The sequence below is a fragment of the Canis lupus genome, chromosome 12 (genome assembly GCF_048164855.1).
Source record: "Canis lupus baileyi chromosome 12, mCanLup2.hap1, whole genome shotgun sequence".
Lineage (NCBI taxonomy): Eukaryota > Metazoa > Chordata > Mammalia > Carnivora > Canidae > Canis > Canis lupus.
This window is the reverse complement of record NC_132849.1, coordinates 43,328,606-43,350,109: the sequence shown is the minus strand read 5'-3', so window position 1 is coordinate 43,350,109 and position 21,504 is coordinate 43,328,606. Positions and strand designations below refer to the sequence as shown.

Below are 21,504 nucleotides of genomic sequence, written 5' to 3'. Positions count from 1 at the left end.
GAATACATGTATGATTTTCCTCTTTTTATTTTGTTAAAGATTTTATTTATTTATTTATTCATGAGACAGAGAGAGAGATAGAGAGGCAGAGACACCGGCAGAGGGAGAAGCAGGTTCCATGGAGGGAGCCGGGCATGGGACTCGATCCTGGGTCTCCAGGATCAGGCCCTTGACTGAAGGCGGCGCAAAACCACTGAGTCACGGGGGCTGCCCGATTTTCCTCTTTTTAAGTTTAGAGTTATGCTCTATCTTGTTGAATGCACAATGTCTACTTGAAAAGAATGCATATTCTGTAGTTGTTGAATGTGGTGTTCAATAAAGTGATCTAGAATAAGGTAGCTAATATTGTTGTTCAGATCTTCTATGTCTTTACTGAATTTTTGTCTAGTTCTATCACTTCCTGAAAGAAGAAGTCTTAAAATTTCCTTCTAAGACTGTAGAATTGTTATTTTTTTGCTTTAATTCTATCAGTTTTGCTTTGTGTACTTTGATCCTCTACTGCTAGCCACATAAAATGAGGAATTGTGTCTTTGTGATGATTTGTTACTTTTATCGTTATGATATGTGTCTATTTCTATCTCTGGTGATACTCTTGTCTTGAAGTCCATTGTATCTGGTATCAAAATAGCCATTTCAGACTTCTGTTTGCTGATTGTGTAGTTTAATTTTTTCATCCATTTATTTCCAGTATCTACATGTTTTTACACTGAAAGTGTGGGGACACATGGCTGGCTCAGTCAGAGGAGCATTTGACTCTTGATCTCCGGGTCACGAGTTCAGGGGCCACATTGGGTATAGAGATTACTTAAATATATTTAAAAAAAAAAGAAAAGAAAAAAAGTCTGCCACTTTTGGCACAATTTACACTTAGTCGACCCTTGAACAACACATGCTGACCACAACACAGTTGAAAATCCACTCCCCCCAAAAGTAACTACTAATAGCCTATTGTTGCTGGAAGTCTTACTGATCACATGAACAGTCAATTAACACATATTTTGTGTGTTATACATATTATATACTATGGTGTTCTTACAATAAAGTAAGCTAGAGGAGATAAAATATTATTAAAATGACAAGGAAAAGGGGGCACCCAGGTGTCTCGGTGGTTGTCTGCCTTTGGCTCAGGTCGTGATCCCAGGGTCCTGAGATCAAGTCCTGCATCGGGCTCCCTGTGGGGAGCTTGCTCCTCCTTCTACCCATGTCTCTGCCTCTCTCTGTGTGTCTCACGAATAAAAAATCTTTTTAAAAAAGTTTATTTATTTATTGACATTTACAATACTGTACTGTATATTAAATAAAATCCATGTATAAGTAGATCCATACAGTTCAGACCTGTGTTGTTCAAGAGTATTACTAGAGTACTAGAGTATTGCCTTTTTATTCACTCTTAAACAATCTCTGACTTTTCAACTGGAGTGTTGAGACCATAAACAATTGAATTAATTATTGATATGGTTGGATTTAGGTCTGCCATTTGATTATGTGTCTTTGTACCCTGTTTTTTTGTTCCTTTATACCTTCTTTTGGATTATTTGAATATTTGGTGTCTGATTTTAGTTTACTGATTTTTGACTCTTTCTCTTTTCTCTCTTTCTCTTGTGTGTAGTGGTTGCTCTAGGAAGTATAATATACATACCTATTGTTTCATAGCGTTGAGTTAATATACTACTACCACTTTGCTTAAATGTAGAAGCTTTATAACCATATAGATTGTTTAACCCCTGCCTGCTGACCAATAAGTTATAGCTATCATAAGTATTACATTTACATATGTTGAAAACCTTACCAGAGAATGTTAAAAATTTGTTTTAAAGAGGGTTTTCTGTTGTTGTCATTGTTAATGTATTTACCCAGCTATTCTTTCTTTCTTTCTTTCTTTCTTTCTTTCTTTCTTTCTTTCTTTCTTTCTTTCTTTCTTTCTTTCTTTCTTTCTTTCTTTTTTAAGATTGAATTTATTTATTCATGAGAGACGAGGAAAGAGAGGCAGAGACACAGGCAGAGGGAGAACCAGGCTCCCTGCAAGGAGCCCGTAGTGGGACTCGATCATGGACCCTGGATCATGCCCTGAGCCAAAGGCAGACACTCAACCACTGAGCCACCCGGGCATCCCGGTTTTGAACATTTTCATTAAGATGTGTCTAGGTGTGTTTTTCTTTGAGTTTATCGTGTTGAGTATTTGTTGAGCTCCTAGAATCTATAAATTTATGTCTCATTAATTTCGGTGATTTTCTACCATAAATTTTTCAAATGTATTTTTGTGCCACAGTCTCGTTTTCCTTTCCTTCTGGGATTGTGGCTACACTTAAGTTAGACCTTTTGGTATTGACCCACAGGTGGTTGGGGCTCTGTTTACTCTTTTTCAACCTTTTTCCTCCTTGTTTTTCAGATTGGATAATTTGTCTTCAAGTTCTTTCCTTTGTCATCTCCATTCTATTATTGAGCCCATTCTGGTTTTATTTCAAACATTGTATTTTTCAGTTCTAAAATTTCAATTAGTAGTTTGCCTGGGTGGTTAAGTATCTACTTTCAGCTTAGGTCTTGATTCTAAGGTCCTTGGATCGAGCTCTACATCAGGCTCTCTGCTGAGAGAGAGTTTCTCCCTCTCCTTCTGCCTGCTGCTCTCCCTGCTTGTACATGTGGTCTCTCTTTCTCTGTCAAATAAATAAATAAAATATATTTAAAAATTCAAGTAGTTCTTTCTTATGGTTTTTATTTTTCTCAGAATTTCTACCTTGTCCTTCATTTCAAGTGTGTATTCCTGTATTGCATGGGGCACAGTTATAATTGTTGCCTGAAATTTTTTATACTTCTCGCATCTGGATCATCTTGGGGTTGACATTTGTTCATTTCCTATCCTTTCAGAATTATGCACATTTTCCGATTTTTTGTGTATTACATCATTATGGAATTTATTCCTAAGATAGTGAATGTTATTTGTATAGACTTTGGGTCTTTTTATAATTTTCTGGGGGATTGGCTAATTGAATTCAAATAAATAAAAAAGAATCTTCTGGGTGATCATTGCTGTTTTTCTTTTAGCAAGTAACCTGTTCAGACCATAGTTCTGTCTTGCTTTCTGAGGGTATTGGTTCAGTCTTAGTTTCATTCTTTGAGTCTTTGCTATGTTGGTTTACCTCTGCTTAAATTGCTTAGGGGTTCGTCTGAGACTTTTTCAGGTATTTCAAGTCTTGTTTCATTTCTCCAAGCTTTTGATACATTGGTTTGGGTCTGTCTTTTACTAGCAGCTCGCAGGTTAATCTGGTGTGCAGCTTGTTCATATCTTATTTCATTTTTCAAAGCCTTTGCTAAGCTGGTTTGGGTATGCTCCCCACAATGAGATTTGGAATTAAGCCATGATTTGTGTAGATTCATACAGAGAATTATGAGATCATCCTCCTTGTCTGTCTCTTCTCCACAGTTCTCTTACACAGGTTTGTCCATGGAGATTCCTTTTCCAGGTTTCTCTTGCCAGAAAGATAGAGTTTCTAGAGTTTCTATTAGAATTTAGGCTGCCTATGCTGCTCTGCAAATGGGGCCCACCCTTAATTGCAGAGCCACGTGAGGAAAAACAAAAAATGGGGAAACACACTCAATATGAGTCACTCCTCCTGATTTTGATTCCCCTCCACAATCCACCTGCTTTGTTTACTTTTCGGAGTCGAGGATTTTCAGTTGTGATCAGCAGGAGGGATGGGTCGTAGTGGCCTTATGCACTGCGGCAGAATGATAACTTCACTGTATTAAACTTTTTTGTAATTTTGGATCTCATGTGCAAAGAACTGAAAATCATTCTTCCCTGTTCATAGCATACTGACATCATCAGTCCCTAGTATTTTCTGTTTTCTTTATTTCTATTCCCTTTCAAAGACAACGGAGTTAGCGAGTTTGATATTTGTCCTTAAATATTTATGAATCCTTGTAAAGTAGCTAGTGTTGTTTACATGTATACTAGTTTTTAATTTACCACATTGAAGTTAAATCTTGTTCTATTACTTTTTCCTTTTTCTTCTAATGATTTATTTATTTTTGGAGAGAGAGAGCGTGCATGTGTGTACATGCTCGGGGTAGAGGGTAGAGGGCACAGGGAGAGGGAGAGAGAGTCTCGAGCTGATTCAGCGCTGAGCAGTGAGTCTGACTCAGGGCTCGATCTAACAGCCCTGAGGTCAGGGCCTGTGCCAAATCTGAGTCAGATGCTTAATGAGCTGTGCCACCCAGGCACCCTTGTTTTCTATTTTTCATTCACCAGTATGCTTTTCAGTTATGTTCATGTCTTATGTATAGAAAAGATTTGTTGCTGGGACGCGTGGATGGCTCAGGGTGTGATCCTGGGATTCAGGGATCGAGTCTCGCATTGGGCTCCTTGAAGGGAGTCTGCTTCTCCCTCTACCTATGTTTCTGCCTCTCTCTCTTTCTGTGTCTCTCATGAATAAATAAATAAAATCCTTAAAAAAAGAGAAAGTTTGTTGCTTCCAACAACTACATACTATTCCATAACAGACATATATCACATTTTATGTATAGATTTTCTTTTTTTTTTTTTTTTATGTATAGATTTTCTTAAGAAAGGTCATCTGTGTTACTTCCAACTCCTTCCTACCACAAACCTCTATGTGATTCTTATCTGGTCTACCTCTAACGTGTTATCTTGAATCTGCCAACTTACCTATACTACCAAACCCTCGTTCAAGTCGTCCTTTTACCTCTTCCCTGTACTGTTAACCCCTCTTCCTTTATTCACTCTTCCTCCATGGGCCATCTTCCTTTTTTTTTTTTTTTCTTTTCATCTTCCATATAGCATTCAGAGTGACTGTTCTAAACCATAGACCTAACACAGGCCTTACACAGGTCTCAGGCCTGTGTTTTGCTATTTCTCATTCTTGCAGATCTCATTCTTTCCAGAGTCAGGACAGTCAGAGTGCTTAAAAGAGATGAGTCTGGAGCCAAAGAGTGGGGGTCGAGTTCAGAGGCGTTCTGTCAAGATAGCTGTGTACCACCTGCAGGAGCTGGCTTCTGCTGAACTGGCCAAGGAATGGCCTAAGAGGAAGGTGCTTCAGGATTTGGTACCTGATGATCGGAAGGTAAAGTAGAAACTTGTATTAATTTAGAACCATGTCTAATACTGTGCTTATGTACGGAAAAGTAAATGCACTTGAGTACATGATAAATGATATTTTGCTTCTTTATTTTTAGAGATGGGATATGTTTAATCCACTTTCAGTGTTTGGATTCATGTGGGTCCTAGAGAGACAGTCTGTTCCAGAAGTTTCTTAAGGAACCCCATTATTTCTGGTCTACTTCCCGAGGGAACCAGAATTCCCAGATTAGTCTTTTGCTTAGTTGTTGCCCAGCATGTTTCCACTTTGTTAGTTCACGTGTGGGAGTCTATATTTAGTTAATGCTTTCCATTTGTTTTTCTAGCCACAGAACTCCTCTCCCCACGCACTCTTTTTTCCAAATGAATGCTTATCTAAAACACCAGTATGTGAAATAACTGAAAATGGAGTCACTCCAAATAACTAGAGGTAGTGAGCCCAAAGCCTTGTCTACTTGGCCTTCTCCTTGATACTTTTATCATTACCTCCATGGTTCCAAGTGTACTTGTGAGTGGTACAGAACCCAGCTTGGAAGCCTTTGGGGCTTTTTGTTTGTTTGTTTTTTGTTTAAATCATTTATGTATTTGACAGAAAGTGAGAGAGCACAAGCAAGGGGAACAGAAGAGGGAGAAGGAGTTGCAGGCTCTCCACTGAGCAGGGAGCCCAATATGGGGCTCAATTCCAGGACTCTGGGATCTTCTTGACCTGAGCTGAAGGCAGACGCTCAAAGGAATGAGCCACCCAGGTGCCCCTGGAAGCCTTTGGTGTAAAACAGATCAAAGACCAGAGGAACATTATTTGGCCAAGAGGAGACAAGGGGTATATGACTTAATGGGAGTAGTCATTTGAGAGCTTGGAGGATATACAGTAAGGATTAAGATTAGAGCTAAGGACCTATCCATCTCCATGGTATGGACAAGAATAGTTTATTTATTTATTTTTTTTTAAGAATAGTTTAGATTTGGCCTAGGGCTTTCACTCATGCGATGGGAATGTCGTAAGTTATGTGAAAATTTGTCAAATCTCAGAAGTTGATACCTCTTATTTGGCCTAAAAATCAGTCCAAGGAGTAATTGAATATCAAGGCATCCTGTCTTGTTTCAGACTTATTGATATTTCCTGCCACAGACTAAAGTATATGGTTATCTAAATTCGGTTTAAATGTGAATTTTATACATTGGTAAGTACATTGTGATATTATAGTCTCATCTGTGCATGGTCTGTGGTAGGGAATTTGACATAAATATTTGTTAGCTCATTGATAAGTTTTGATAGTCTTATCTAGCAGCTACTTTACTAAAATCATCTTTTTTATGTTTTGACTTTGTGTAGGCTAAGGGAATTATTTTGTTTTTTTAAACGAAAATTTTAGGGGAATCTGGGTGGCTCATTCTTAAGTGTCCAGCTCTTGATTTCGGCTCAGGTCATGATCTCAGGGTTGTGAGATTGAGCGAGCCCCATGTCAGGTCTGCACCGGGCATGGAGCCTGCGTAAGATTCTCTCCCTTTCCATTTGCCCCTCCCAAATAAAATAAAATAAAATAAAAAGATATTAATTTGTTTGAATAGATTATACATTGTTGTCATTAATGTCAAAATGATGATTAACATTGAGGTATCTCACTCTCACCCCATCCTTGTTGTCTTGTCTCCATGGTTAACCATTCTCACTGATTTCTGTGTCCTGCCAATGTTTCTTTTCTTTTTTTCCTGCCAATGTTTCTTGATGCAAACACAAGCAATATTGTCTAGGAGAAGCTCTTGTGTTTTCCTTTACTCTCACGCTACTTAAGCTCTGACATCAGATGTGTGGGTTTGTCCCATACAGACCAATTTTCTATCACCACCTGGACATCCTACAAATAATTCAGTTCGACATTATCTATCTGGACTTGGTGGTAGATCCTACAAGTTAAGAGTTCAGTCCCACAGGACTGCTCCAATTTCAGATGCCAATTGCAAGTCTCAGTTTGCCACCTGTGCTTCTGAGTGATTGGCTATAAATTGGGGTTCCTATAACCCCATCCTTGGTTTTGGTAATTTGCTAGAATGGCTCACAGAACTCAGGGAAACACATTTACTGGTTTGTTATAAAGAATATAATAAAACCTACAGATGAAAAATCAGATGAAGAAATTTATATAGAGTGAGGTCTGGAAGAGTCCCAAGCACAGTAGGAGCTCCCAGCCCTGTGGAGTTGGGGGTGCATCACCCTCTTGGCCATATATATGTTCATCAACTCAGAAGCTCTTTGAACCCCATAATTTTGGGATTTTTAGGGAGGTTTCATCACATAGGCATGATGGATTAACTCCATTTCTAGCCCCTTTGCCTTTCCAGAGAATGGGGAATTGGTCTGAAAGTGCCAAACTTTATCCCTCAAATGGATTTGTCTAGTGTTTTCTTGAGATTAGATTGAGGGTTATATGTTTTTGTCAAGAATACCACTGAAGCAGTGTTACACCGTATCAGGAGGTACGTGATATTGATGTGTCTTTTTACTGATAACTTTGATCACTTGATGAGGGTGTTGCCCAATTTTCTCCAAGGCAAAATTATACTTTCCCCTCTTTAATTAGTGAATATTTTGGGGGGAGATTGACAGTATGCAACTAGCCTGTGTCTTATCATACTTCTGCCCACTTACCATAGCATCCGTCAGTGATTCTTGTCTGCAATAATTATAATTATTATTATGGTGGTTTGCCTAATGATGGTTAGTGTTTCCATTATTTCTTCCATAGTTATTAATTGGAATTCTACTGTGAGAAAGATATGTCCTTTTATTCTATTAATCTGTTTATATCCATATGGACTCATGGATATTTTATTGTAGCATTATCATCCAGTGCTATTATTGTTGTTCAATTTATAGCTCAAATTGTCTCAGATTTGGCCATCAAGAGCTCTTCCAAGTGGGTTCCTATGTCTTTTTGAAATGCTTCTATCATTTTTTGAGCCCTTTTTTTTGTTTTGACACCTCGAGATGCTATAGGGTCATCTCATATATTCCCTGTCCCAGCCCTGGAATCAACCCTTTCTCTAAGGAATCCTGATTTCTTTTATTGGAGAATATATTTAAAAACCAAGATTTGGGGCAGCCCGGGTGGCTCAGCGGTTTAGCGCCGCCTTCAGCCCAGGGTATGACCCTGGAGACCCAGGATCGAGTCCCACGTCAGGCTTTCTGCATGGAGCCTGCTTCTCCCTCTGCCTGTGTCTCTGCCTCTCTCTCTCTCTCTCTCTGTCTCTCATGAATAAATAAATAAAATCTTTAAAAAAAATAAAAATAAAAACCAAGATTTGAATGCTAGGTGTACTCATTCCTGCTAGGGTGTCATTGTTTCTGGGCCCTCTTAGTGGATAGAGCTAGGATCTATATGTATATTCATGGATACATGCACACACTCTGTTCTTTTTTAAAAAGATTTTATTTATCCATTTATTTAAGGGAGAGAGAGAGAGAGAAGAGAAAGAGAGAGCAGGGGGAGGAGCAGAGGGAGAAGGATAAGCAGACTCCATGCTGAGTGCAGAGCCTGACGTGGGCTTGATCCCATGACCCTGAGATCATGTCCTGCGCCAACATCAAGAGTCGGATGCGTAACTGACTGAGCTACTCACTCCCCTCTGTGTTCATGTCTGTCTGGGTATCAGTGTACAGATTTAAGGCCATGATACCTTCAATTCCAATCCAACACAAGTTTCATTCTTGCCTTCCTCTGTGCTTATTTCTAACTTCTTTCTCCAACAGTGAGAGACCTCTCATAGTGTACAATATATTTACTTACTTGCTTAGTTCTAGTATAACCTAGTTTCACAATTGTTAACCCATACCCCTGTAAAAACAGATTTACTACCTAGAGAACAATATTTGTTATAGTTCTTTTAATCTTTAGCCTTACAGTATATAGTCAAAGTACTATTTTACAGTTACTTAGATTGGCTCCTTCCTCACTTCATTTGGTTTCTCATTTATCATCATTAGTTTTATGTGTTACTCTTACTACATTTTGGGTTCCCCCTACATCCCATTTAATTGAAATGAGTAATTTATCTTGGGAGTATGTGAAACATTGCCGTGGTTCTAAAAGTCAGACCTGTACCAAAAGTCTTCTTAGAGAAGGGCTACTGCCCTCTTCCCAGCTGTCCCATTCCTAATACCCTTCTATTTCCATCCCGTTCCCACCCTGCTCCCTGCAAAGATAATCATGCTCAGTAGTTTCTGGTTTATCCTTCTTATATTTTTATGGGATGGATAACCAGATAATGCATATTTTCTTATATTCTTTTCTTTCTTACATAGATGCTTTTTTGTGTTTTGCTTTATTTCACTTAAAAGTCTGTCCTAGAAATCACTCCATATGTGCTCATAGATTATTCTCATTTCTGCATAAATATGATAGTTTATGAATATAATAGCTTATGTAAATATTCTGCTATCACTATAAAAGGATTTTATTTTATTATTTAAAGATTTTATTTATTTCCTCATGAGAGACACACACAGAGAGAGAGAGAGAGAGAGAGAGAGAGAACCAGAGACACAGGCAGAGGGAGAAGCAGGCTCCACGCAGGGAGCCTGACATGGGAGTGGATCCCAGGTCTCCAGGATCAGGCCCTTGGCTGAAGGTGGCGCCAAACCGCTGAGCCACCGGGCTGCCCCGCTATAAAAGGATTTTAGATGGTCCCATATACACTAGCTGCAGAGGAGAGGAGGTACTTACAAATGAAGCCAGCTCTGTGCTCTGATTGCTTTTATAGATTTGTCAGCGTTTCCTGAAGGTGACTTCCTTACTTCCCCTGACCTCTATGGGCTTTGGCTCTGTTTTTCTATCTCAGTATCTGTTTCAGATACTTAAATTTTTCAAGCAGGAGGATTGTTTTCTCACTGGAAACATAGCTATTACTTGTGGTGGGCTTTGTGAGAACTGTCTCTCCAAGTGCCAGCTGTCTCTTTTCTGGAAACTACAGTTGTTGTTTTAAGAAGAGACTAACCTGGAGCTCCAGTCGCGCAATCGTTAGCGCGCAGTACTTCTGCGAAGAGACTAACCTGTGTCAAAGCACATGAAGGCAAGTGCGAGGAATAGTTAATTCTCCTCTCAGGCAGTATCAGGAAAGATAGTGTATTCCATCCCCTGAGTTCTCTCACATCTTTTATTTTCACATTCTTGTTTTAAAATGTTTCACATTTTTAGGTTGAATCTCAGTGTTTGTGTTTGAATTTAAAAATACCCAGAATTAACGTGACACTTCTGAAGAAAAAGGAGAAATGCAGAGGAGCAGGGAACAGACATTAAAACCACTCAAAATTCCACCACTCAGAGATGACTACTGTTAACGTGTTCATTTATAACCTTCTAGCCTTTTCCCAATTTACATATATTTCTATCAAATGTATTATATATGTGCGTGTATGTATGTACCCTGTGTTTAAGTATACAATAATAAGTATAATTTACATGTAGTACATATTTGTATCCCTGGTTTTTTTTTTGTAACAAGTGTTTTAGCTGTATAAATGCTCTGTCAGTAGCTTTTTCAAACTATAGATGAAGTGCCATATCTGAAAGTATCCTGCCCTCTGGTAAAAATCCAACTATTCTAAGATTAAACTATAGAAAATTATACTTACCAGTGTTGGGTAAACTTGTACTTAAAGGCTCATACCTACTACAGTTTTTTTGCACGTGAAAGGATGCTTGTCGAACTCCAGAATTACATAACCTGAACAGTTGGGTGTGAAACTTTTGGGGTATTTTGGTTGGAAGTTGGGTTCCTCCAATAAAATATTTCTTGTCTCGTAGTTAAAATATACTCGCCCTGGGCTGCCTACCTTCAGCCAGGAAGTGCTACACAAATGGAAGTCAGATATCAAGAAATACCATCGCATTCAGTGCCCTAACCAGGTGGTCTTTCTCATTTTTTTATTCCGTAAATGTTTATCAAACTGCTGTTTCAGTTATTTATTCCGTCATGATGAAGTACATGAACCTCAGTGGCTTAAAACCTCAGTTATTTATTTGTTCAGAGTTCTATAAATCAGTAATTCTGCCAGGGCTCAAAGAACATTCTCCTGTCGTACGTGGCAACAACTGGGATCATTCGTGGGTTGTATTTAGCTGCAAGCTCAGATGGGACCTGATGTCCAAGATGGCTTCTGTGCAGCCAATTGAGCTGGGAGCTCGGCTGTCCACATGGCCTCTCTCCATCAGGGTGTAGTGGGTTACCAGCAGGGCACATGGCAACTGACTTTTCAGAGTATCCCAGGAACACGAAGATGGAAGCCGCAGATCTCTTAAGGCCTAGCTTCAGAATTTGTTCAACATCATTTCCATGGGATTCTATTGGTCAGAGGAATTACAGGGTTCACCCAGATTCAAAGGGAGGGTAAGTAGCCTCCACTTCTTGCAGGAAAGAGTGGCAGAGAATTTCCAGCCATCTTCTACTCTACCACAACCATATATGCAGAACTTTGGGAAGAAGCAAATATATAAGAAATAGGAGACACATTTGTACTGAAGAAGGCAGATTTTAAAAAAATATCTAACTGCAATTTTCTGTTTCTCAGAGTGTCAGAGAAAAAGTAGCAGGGAAGAGAATATCTTAAGCTATTCTCAACAACTTGTTCACCATTTGTTTTAAAACCTTTCTTTGGTTTTTCTTTTTTGCTTTTGTGGCTTGTGTGTGAATTCTTTTCCTGTTTGGTTTGTAACGTGATTTATTGGGCTTCTTCCTCCAAATGTAGGGCTGGTCAGTGTAAATAAATGACCAGGTTGCTAAGAGAAGGATGCAGTTTGCTATAGTTTTCATGGATTTCTTCTTCTCTTTTTCAGGGTTGTGAAGCGGTCTACAGTAGTGTATCAGGCCTTAAAGCTCACCTGGGCTCTTGTACCTTGGTTTGTAACTTTCTGAACAATTTATCTTAACATGACGTCTAAAATAGTCTGACATGGAAGAGAATTCAGTTTAGATGAACAGCTAGTTGTCCTGTTTGCCATTATCTTCAGAGGCTGGCTTAGTTTTTTCATGTCCTAAAGATGCTTGGTCTGTTATTAGAGGGGATGCCCGGATATGTTCAAGATACAGGAAAAGCCAACATAGCCTTAAGTCTTATCAGTTAAGGAATTTGGAGAAATATATTATTAATTTTAGTCTCTACCAGGGATTTAACATCTTCCACCTGAGCCTCTCCTGCCTTGGGGCTTCCCTATCTTATCGGGCCTTAAACTTTCTTGAATCAACTTACATGTGTTTATCTGGATTGTTGAAGATCCTCTACTCCCATCTGAATTATACTGGCCTCTGGGGATGAGAAGTAGGCTCTATCTGCTGTCAGGCCGATGGCTGTTCACCTCACTGAATCTTTTTTGTGTTGACCCAGGTGCCCTACAAACTGCTGTAACTTTTTAATTCCCATTCAGAAATATCTCTTCACACAAAAGGAGCCCCATGGGCACTCAGAGCTTCAGGAGTCAAGGCAGCACGGGAGTGTAGACATCCAAACCCCATCTGTCCAGGAATGCTTAGGAGTTTGTCGTCATGATCTTAGTTTCAGAGTCCTTAACCTAGGTGTTGCAGATGATACTTCTTGAATTCTGGATGTCCAAGGCACTCTTTGAAACAGTGGATTATGGTGGGAAGAATTTTTCTTTTTTTTTTTTTTTTTTTTGTGGGAAGAATTATATGCATTGGTGCCTCTGGTGAACCTCAGGAGTCCAAGAGTCATTCCAAGAGAACCAGGAAGGGAAAGAAACAAGGAAGTTAGAAAAGTGTGACAGGTTTTATAGCAAAAGAAGGAGAACCTCAGTTTGTGTTGAATGGGTGGGGGTATTACGTATAGAATTATAAGTAGGATAGATTTATAGTGGTGATAGTCTGCCCAACCGAGTTTTCCTAAATGTATTGCTGTTTTGGATTTTCTTCCTTCTTTGCTGAAGTAAAATCCCCGCCCTTTCTGTCTCTTAACAATCTCCCACATGGCTCAGGTATGTGTTCCTGAATTTACGAGTAATTCTCTTTTCTTTCTCTCTTGAAAACAGGGAAACTTTGTGGCTGGAAAATACAAGTGTCTTCTGTGTCAAAAGAATTTGTGTCAGAGAGTGGTGTCAAGTATCACATCAACTCTGTCCATGCTGAGGTGAGGTCCCTGCTTTCCCCGCCATGTTTTTGTGATCCTGTGGAACCCATACGTATGCGCCCCCAAAAGTGGATTTTGTGCGTTTTTATGGGCTGGGACTGTTGAGAAAAGGAATTTGAAAGTGCTTACCAGAGACAGAGTTAAAATACTTTGTGAAATTAGATGTGTAATTGTATTTTTTTTTAAAGATTTATTTATTTATTCATGATAGACATAAAGAGAGAGAAAGAGGCAGAGACACAGGAGGAGGGAGAAGCAGGCTCCATGCACCGGGAGCCTGACGTGGGATTCGATCCCGGGTCTCCAGGATCGCGCCCTGGGCCAAAGGCAGGCGCCAAACCGCTGCGCCACCCAGGGATCCCTGTAATTGTATTTTTATGTGAAAGCATTTGAAATCACTGTAAGTGTGAGCACCCCTGAGCTCTTGTGATTCTTTTAAATTCAGTTAAACCAAGAGTTTGGGCACTGGGCTGAGTTTATAGCTGTAGAATTCTTGTTTTATAGCAGTCTCTATACTTCTGTTTTCTCCTATTCTAAGGCCTTTGAGCAATCTGTTTTTAATGTTTCAAATACTGCAAAGAAACGACGATAAGGGACATCAGTGAGACAAACTGGAGAAATTGGTATACTGGCTCTATTAAATAACAGTGATGAGTCAATGTTCATGTTCCCAAATGTGATCATTGTGTTGTAGCTGTGCAGAAGGCCCTTGTTCTCAGGCAGATCTATGCTAAAGTTTTTAGGGATGAAATATGTCTACAAATAACTTGCAAATGGTTCAGCAAAAGGAAGAGAAGAAGGAAGAAAGGGAAGAGAGGTAGGCAGTGGTAAATCTAGGATTCATTGAATTCTTGTCACTTTTCTTAAGGTCTGTAAATTTTCAAAATTAAAGAATCAATTCTGGGGTGCCTGGGTGGTTCAGTGGTTGAGCGTCTGCCTTTCACTCAAGTCATGATCCTGGGGTCCTGGAATGGAGTCCCATATTAGGCTCCTCACAGGGAGCCTACTTCTCCCTCTATGTCTCTGCCTCTCTCAAAAAATAAATAAATAAATAAATAAATAAATAAATAAATAAATAAATACATAAATAAATACATAAATAAAATAAAAAAATCAATTCTGCATAAAAATACTTTAAGTACAGAAAGTCAAGAGGTTTCTCTTGGGGCAAGTTTTTAGTTATACAGGTCAATAGAGAAATTGTTTCCTGTGTAATTAAATACCTGTATTTCAAAAGCTTAAGGAGTAGAGTGTGCATTCTCTTGGAATATCTTACCGCAGAAGCTATTGTGGCCTAATAAGGAAAAAGAGCAAACACCGTCAACTGTTTTCTGCCCTCACATTTAATAGTTCTTAACGCTATGGGCTATAGTTAGTGTCATGAAATGTGGTCTCTGTTGTTTTACAGGTTTAAGCTTTGGGAATCGCTTTCTATACCTGAGATTTCCTCTGGAAGGCAGTCGGTCATATCTTTCTCATAGTAATAGTGTAAATACTTCAGGAAGTATTTAAAAGATAATTAATCTCCTAACAAAATCCAGCCTTTATGTAGTGAGCCTATTTCTCCAATTTCTTCTTAAAAAGTTAGAAACAACAAATTTCACTTGGTTTGGAGTTTGTTCTCCAAGTCTTATTAGTTCAATGATTTGTGCCTATATTTATAAATTATACGTGGTGGTAAAAGATTTTCACTCTGTTCCTCCCTCTCTGCCTCACATATTCTGAAGCTACTTTTTTTCAACAGAAATTTTCAAATACATGAAAATGGACAGAATAGTATAATGAACAGCCTAACAGACATCAGTGTGTGGCCAATCTTCTTTTCCTTTATAATCACACCCACTTTTCTTGTCCCTTAAAGGCTTATTTTAAAGCAAATTCCACATACCATGTCAACTGTCACTGCTTCTTTTGATCTGTGTGTCTAAAATATAAGGACTTTTAAAATTGTATAAGCACAACCATCATTACACCTAAAAAATTAGCAAAGAATGGTTCTTGAATATCATCATATACCTAGTCATTATTGAAATTATTTAAATTTCCTTGATTGCCTCATAATTTTTTTTCAGAGTTGGCTTGTTCAGGAGGAAGAAAAAAAATGTCCATGTACTGTATATTTTAATCTAGAGTGCTATCCAATAGAAATGTAATGTGAGTCTGTATATAATTTCAGATTTCCTAGTACACACATTCTAAAAATTTTTTTAAATAAAAATAGGTGAAATTAATGTTGATAATATATTTTATTTAACCTAGTATACCTAAAATATTATCTTTTAAACATGTAGTTAATAAAAATTAATGAGATACGTTACATTTTTTCATACTAAGTCTTTGAAATACAATGTGTATTTTTTATATTGAAAGCATATCTCAATTGCAGGTCTAGAAGTTTCCCCTACTCCCCCTTTTTATATGTTGGAGAAACGGTCATTTGTCACATGTATACACATTTTGGATTTTGCTGAGTGCATTCCTGTGGTGGTGGTGGTCCTCTCTCAGGGTATTTCCTGTGAATCGGTAGTTAGACCTAGAAGACTGATCAGATCACTTGATTTCCATTGAAATCCATCCTTCCTTCCTTCCTTCCTTCCTTCCTTCCTTCCTTCCTTCCTTCCTTCCCCAAGAGTGTTTCATAATTGGATTGCATGTTCCTCAACTGTTAATTTTTTAAACTGAGTCTCAGAGAGGTTGAGTAATTTCCCCATGGTCACAGAGCCAGAAACAGCTGAGATTTGCACTAAGACGGTCTGGCTGTAGAATGCATGCCCTTAACCACTATACTTTCATGAAATAAAAATGTCCTATGGCCCGAAGCTTTATAGCTCATGAGATTTTTACAAAGGAGATAAATAAGTAGGATGATGCTAAGTGAACAGACTTTGTAGTTCACTTACTGAAGTATGAAGTACCCCAAATCGTGTGCTACACAATAAATGCTTATAATGACTACTCACTATTCTGTATTGAATTTCTCCCATTTAAAGTACAGAATTATAAGCTCTGGTTCCCTATCCGTTTCCTTCTTACTGTGTTCTGCCCTAGCCGTGCCTTTTAGAAAATCTTCTCGCACCCAGGGCGCCTGGGTGGCTCACTCGGTTGAGCATGGGATTCTTGATGTCATCTCAGGTCATGATCTTAGGGTCGCGGGATCGAGCCCCAGCCTAGGGCTCCATGCTTGGTGGGAGGGGTGGGTATCTGCTGGAGATTCTCTCTTGCCCTCTGCCCCTCCCCCTCCTCATGCTCTCTTTCTCTGTCAAATAAATAAGTAAATCTTTCAAAAACGAAAGAATTTCTTCCCAAACCCATTCCTTGTGCTCTCTACTGTGTATTGACTGGATAATTTTTCCATTTTGCCTCTGTAGGACTGGTTCGTCGTAAACCCAACCACCACCAAAAGCTTTGAAAAGCTAATGAAGATAAAGCAGCGGCAGCAGGAAGAAGAAAAGCGGAGACAGCAGCACAGGAGCAGAAGGTCTCTGCGAAGGCTGCAGCAGCCAGGCATCCAGCTGCCTGAGGCGGAGCTGAGTCTTAGAGTAGGGAAGGATCAGAGGAGGAATAACGAGGAATTGCTAGTGTCGACCTCCTATAAGGAACCGGAGCAGGAGCCAGTGCCAGCACAGTTCCAGAAAGTAAAGCCCCCAAAGACTCATCATAAACGAGGAAGGAAATAGGCAGGCAGTGTGAAAGCTCCTAGAAGAGCAAATGGGATGCTGTTGTCACGGGGACCTGTGCTGGGAGGACTGAGTCACTGGGGCTGAGCGAGGAGAAATGTACTCTTTTGTTTGTGTAAGGCTGTGACTTTCTCAGCTCCTTCCTCCTGTGTAAATTTCACTGTTCTATTTATTCACTTTTACCCCACTCCCCCCCCACCCCCTCTTGGGTAGGTGTTCCTGCTATTCCTCATTGGAGTCCTCTTGTTGTTCTCTCATTTTGCCCAAAGAGCTCCCTCTTCAGGCCAACTGTGGGCCATTCTTGCTCTGTACAAAACTGAGAAACCCATTTGGTTGTCCTTTTCCTTCCCGGGCTATAGAATGTTCTCGGACTCTCCACTGATTAGTCATTCCATCATTTCGCTTATAAAACAATTCCAAATTAATTTTTAAGAATCATACTGATTTATCATTTTGTATTTGTGATATAACAATCCTAGAAGCTAGAACTGTTGTCACTCATGTAATAAGCTTACCCTGTCTCCCTGGGTAACAGATTTTATGGAGGCCGTTTGTTCTCTCTCAGTGTGGTTTTAGGATTGAAAGTAAGAAAATGGACTTAAGATGAAAAAGCTAGAACCTCTCTATGCTGGTTTTACTGGGAAGTGTTTCGTTTGTCCCAAGTAGCAGTGACTGGCTAGACCCACAAGCCTGAAAAGCAGCCCAAACATCAAAATGTCCCAAACATGAAAATGATTGGAAAGCAGGAAGTAGACGAAGCAATAAATACTGCCTTGACTTTCCTAGGGCTTGAGTCCTCATCTGTTGCTATGATCAGTGTCCTCTGGGCGCTTGTGCCCCACCCCCAACCCCCCAACTCCCAACCCCCAGTTTTAAGGATGAAGAATTACCGCATTGCACTTGATGTTTTGACACAGAATCCTAGTGTTCCTAGTAATGCCATAGACTGGCAGCCAAGGGGCACATTCCGTCTCCCCTGGGCTTGACCTCACTTGTTCGTCTACACCACGCTAAGTCCTTATTCCTCCCCTTAGCCGACGTCTTGTCTTTTGGAGTTTTCTGAGAATATCGTCCTCTGTCCTCTTTTGTATGTGGCGTTTATCCTCTTTATATCTTGAGACTTGACACCAGATGTAGGTATTTCTCTGGTGTTGGAAAGAAAAATTCCTTTTCTGTACCTCATGCCTACCTGGTAATGTCTAGTGGGCTACTTTTCTTCTTCAAGGCTGGCTTTCTCTGGAGCATTGTTTAGAACAGCTCTGTTGTGTTTCTAGATTCTCTTCCCCTCTTCCATAAATATTGGTCTTATATATTCTTGCCAACTTTTGTGGCATATGCCACATAAAAAGCAAGGGCCCTTAACCCTGATATGGATAAATACTACCTTTTCAAATTCTGAAAGGCTGTTACTGCTCTTTAACTCTGTATTCTGTGCTGCTCCACATAGCTTTAAAATGTGGGCTTTTGTGAAGACCACTTTCAAACAAGGGAGCACTGAAACCAGATTTGGATACTGCCAGATAGATAGTTTTGAAACAGGTCAATGACGTGGTATGTCCAGTCTACCTTTTCATTGGCAGTTGCACCCTTGAAACCCTTTCGGTAGGTGAGGATGGTCAGGGAGGAGAAATGAAGAAGCTATATTAATTTCTGGTGAGTAAGACTTGGGGAATGTTGGGCAATGACAAAAGAAATAAATGACTGTCGGTTAGAATGATGTTTCCAGGTGTTCATTGACTCCAACCTGCTGCCCGACTCCTTGCCGACACAGTGTATGGGGATAAGAAGATGGCTAGACATGGAGGTGGGTTTGAAATAAGTACCAAATGCGGTGTCTCAGTAGTTTTTTAGTTCCTGAAATGTGTTGGCTAAAACGAGTAATTTGTTTGAGGTTAAAGTGAATTAGTATAGGAAACTTGTCCAGTCTCATCTAGTGCCATTGTAGGCACTTTAAAAAAATTTTCCTTCCTGGGGTGCCTCGGTGGCTCAGTTGGTTAAGCACCTGACTTAGGTGTAGGTCATGATCTTGGGGTCCTGTGATCAAGCCCCACGTCGGGATCTTCACTCGGCAGGGAGTCTGCTTGTCCCTCTGCCCCTCCTCCTGCTCATGCTCTCTATCTCTCTCTCTCCTTCTCTTAAATAAAGAGGGCAGCCCCAGTGGCGCAGCGGTTTAGCGCCGCCTGCAGCCAGGTTGTGATCCTGGAGACTGGGGATCGAGTCCCATATCAGGCTTCTTGCATGGAGCCTGCCTCTCCCTCTGCCTGTGTCTCTGCCTCTCTCTCTCTCTCTCTCTCTCTCTCTCTCTCGTGTCCCTCATGAATAAATAAATAAAATCTTAAAAAAAAAAAAAAAAAGAAAGAAAATTTGTGAAAAAAAACTTTTCCTTCCTGAGGCCAGGTCTCAGCAAGTCTCAGTAGAGAGTATCATAATCATTCTACTGAGTTTTTAAGTTTTTAAACAAAGTTCATTAGAATACAAATTTGACAATATCGAACATAGCCAGGTTGTAGCGAATGTGAACTCTCATGCACGGTTTGGAATGTAACATGGTACAATCACTTTGGAAACGATTTGTTAGTATCTAGTCAAGCTGAAAATATGCCTTAAGATGCAGCAGTTTTACTCCTGGGTATATACAGAGGGAAATCCTCCTGCCCAGGTATACCAGGAGACATAAACAAAGAATGATACTGTAGTACGGTTGATACCACATAGCAGAGACGAATAGCTGTCCACCATAATCTGCTCTCACCTTGCAGAGTTATAGGATTACAGGACAAATGGTTAGATTATGTTTCCCAGCTCTCTAACCCCCTGCCCCTGTATCGAAGGGGTAGCCAACTCACTTCTCTCCAGTAGAATGTGAATGGAAGTGAGGGTGTCACATCCAAGCTAGAATTTTTAAGAAAATGAGTGTACTTCTATGCTTCTTTTCCCCCTTCCTTGGGCCAGATGCAGATGATAAAATGGCTTTAGAGGGTGGCAGAGCACAAAATGGAAAATGGTTGATGCCCCGAATCACCCCATGAAGAACTAATCACCAACCAGGAACATCTATCTGAAGAGAAAAAAGATCTGTTATTTGAGGCACTATACCTTCTTGGGTCTCTTTGTTAACCTACTTTAAAACTAATCTAATCTTCCATCAGGAGAAGGGATAAATCGGGATACAGTTATATACTGAAATACTATACAGCGATAAAATTAAGGCTCCTTGTTTCATGAATACATCTCAAAAATAATTCCTGGGAAAAGCAAGTTACAGAATACATGAAGTAGGCCATTTATAAAAGGCTTAAAGACAATGCTCTATATGGTTTATGGATATATAAAAATATATTTATATGCTATATATTTAAATATGTGTATGTAGTATACATTTATAGTTTAATATCATATGTATATGTATACGTGGCATGAAAACATGCACAGGAATGATAAACACCAAATTTAGGACAGTGCTTCTGGGACTCAGAAGGACTACAAGTGAATTTTTAAGTTCTTATTTCTTAAGGTGGATAGTGAGTTTGTTCTGATCTTCTGTATTTTGTGTCTGAAATACTTCTTTTAAAAAATCAGTGCCCACAAACTGTTCTGCTCACCTCCTTTAATAGGGAACACCTTAGAAATGTTACTTGTCTTAACCTTTCATTTTCCCTTCACCCTTCAGTCTGCTCTTCTTTCTATTTACGTCTATTTCAGCCGCCCTACTCCAAACCATCATCACCTCTTGCCTAGACTATAAGTTTCCTAATTGTTTCCTTCTGATTTTTACTGGTTTGGATACACTCCACATAACAGCCTTAGTGAGTTTTTAAACTTGTAAATCAGAGCTCGTTCACCAGCTCAAAGCCTGCTGGTTTCCCATTCCACTTAGAATCCAAGTCACTCCCTCCTTGTCCCACAAGGCCTTCTCCTCCTCCTGCCAACCCATTTAGCCTCTTCTTCCCCCACTCCTTTGTTCTCTGACCATTCCCCAGCTACCCTTTAGCCATATTGACCTTTTTGTTCCTGGAACCTAGTAAGCTCATTCCCATCTTAGGACCTTTGCATACACTGTTCCCATTGCCTGGAATGGCTTCTTCCTTGGGTTTTGCAAGGTAGGCATCATTGTATCATTTAGGTCTTAACCTACATTTCACCTGGGAGGTCCTTTTCCACCTAAATGCACTTTCTGTAACATCACTGTGTTTAGTTTTCTTCATTGCAAAGCAGATTCAAAGTAGATTGAAGTATTAGTTGGCCAGCCTACTGCTCACTTGCAGGTATGCATTTCAAATTATCTTTATCAGATGATTCACTCTCTAAATAGTCTTCAGGCTCTCAAAGCCTCACTTGGAAAGGGACAGACGTAAAGCAGCAATACACCAGATTCATGATCTGGGATAATAGGAATGAAAAAGAAACGTATGAGATGGAAATTATCCACTCCCCACTTAGGTAACTGGGACAGCAAAGGCAGGAGGGAAATTAACAGCAGAATACTAAGATTCTAAATCCCTCTTGCTTTCTAACTCCTTATCGAGCCTTGGTATGTATTTTCCTACGCTTTTTGGCACATTTTTGCATCTACAGAGAATAAGGCTTCAAATTTGTGT

The 21,504-nt window shown here is 39.7% G+C and overlaps 1 pseudogene; it reads left to right on the top strand.

Moving 5' to 3' along the window:
• Positions 1–4,832: 4,832 nt before the first annotated feature.
• LOC140600803 (zinc finger protein 512-like) lies at positions 4,833–18,620 on the top strand (annotated as a pseudogene).
• The last annotated feature ends 2,884 nt before the right edge of the window (positions 18,621–21,504 follow it).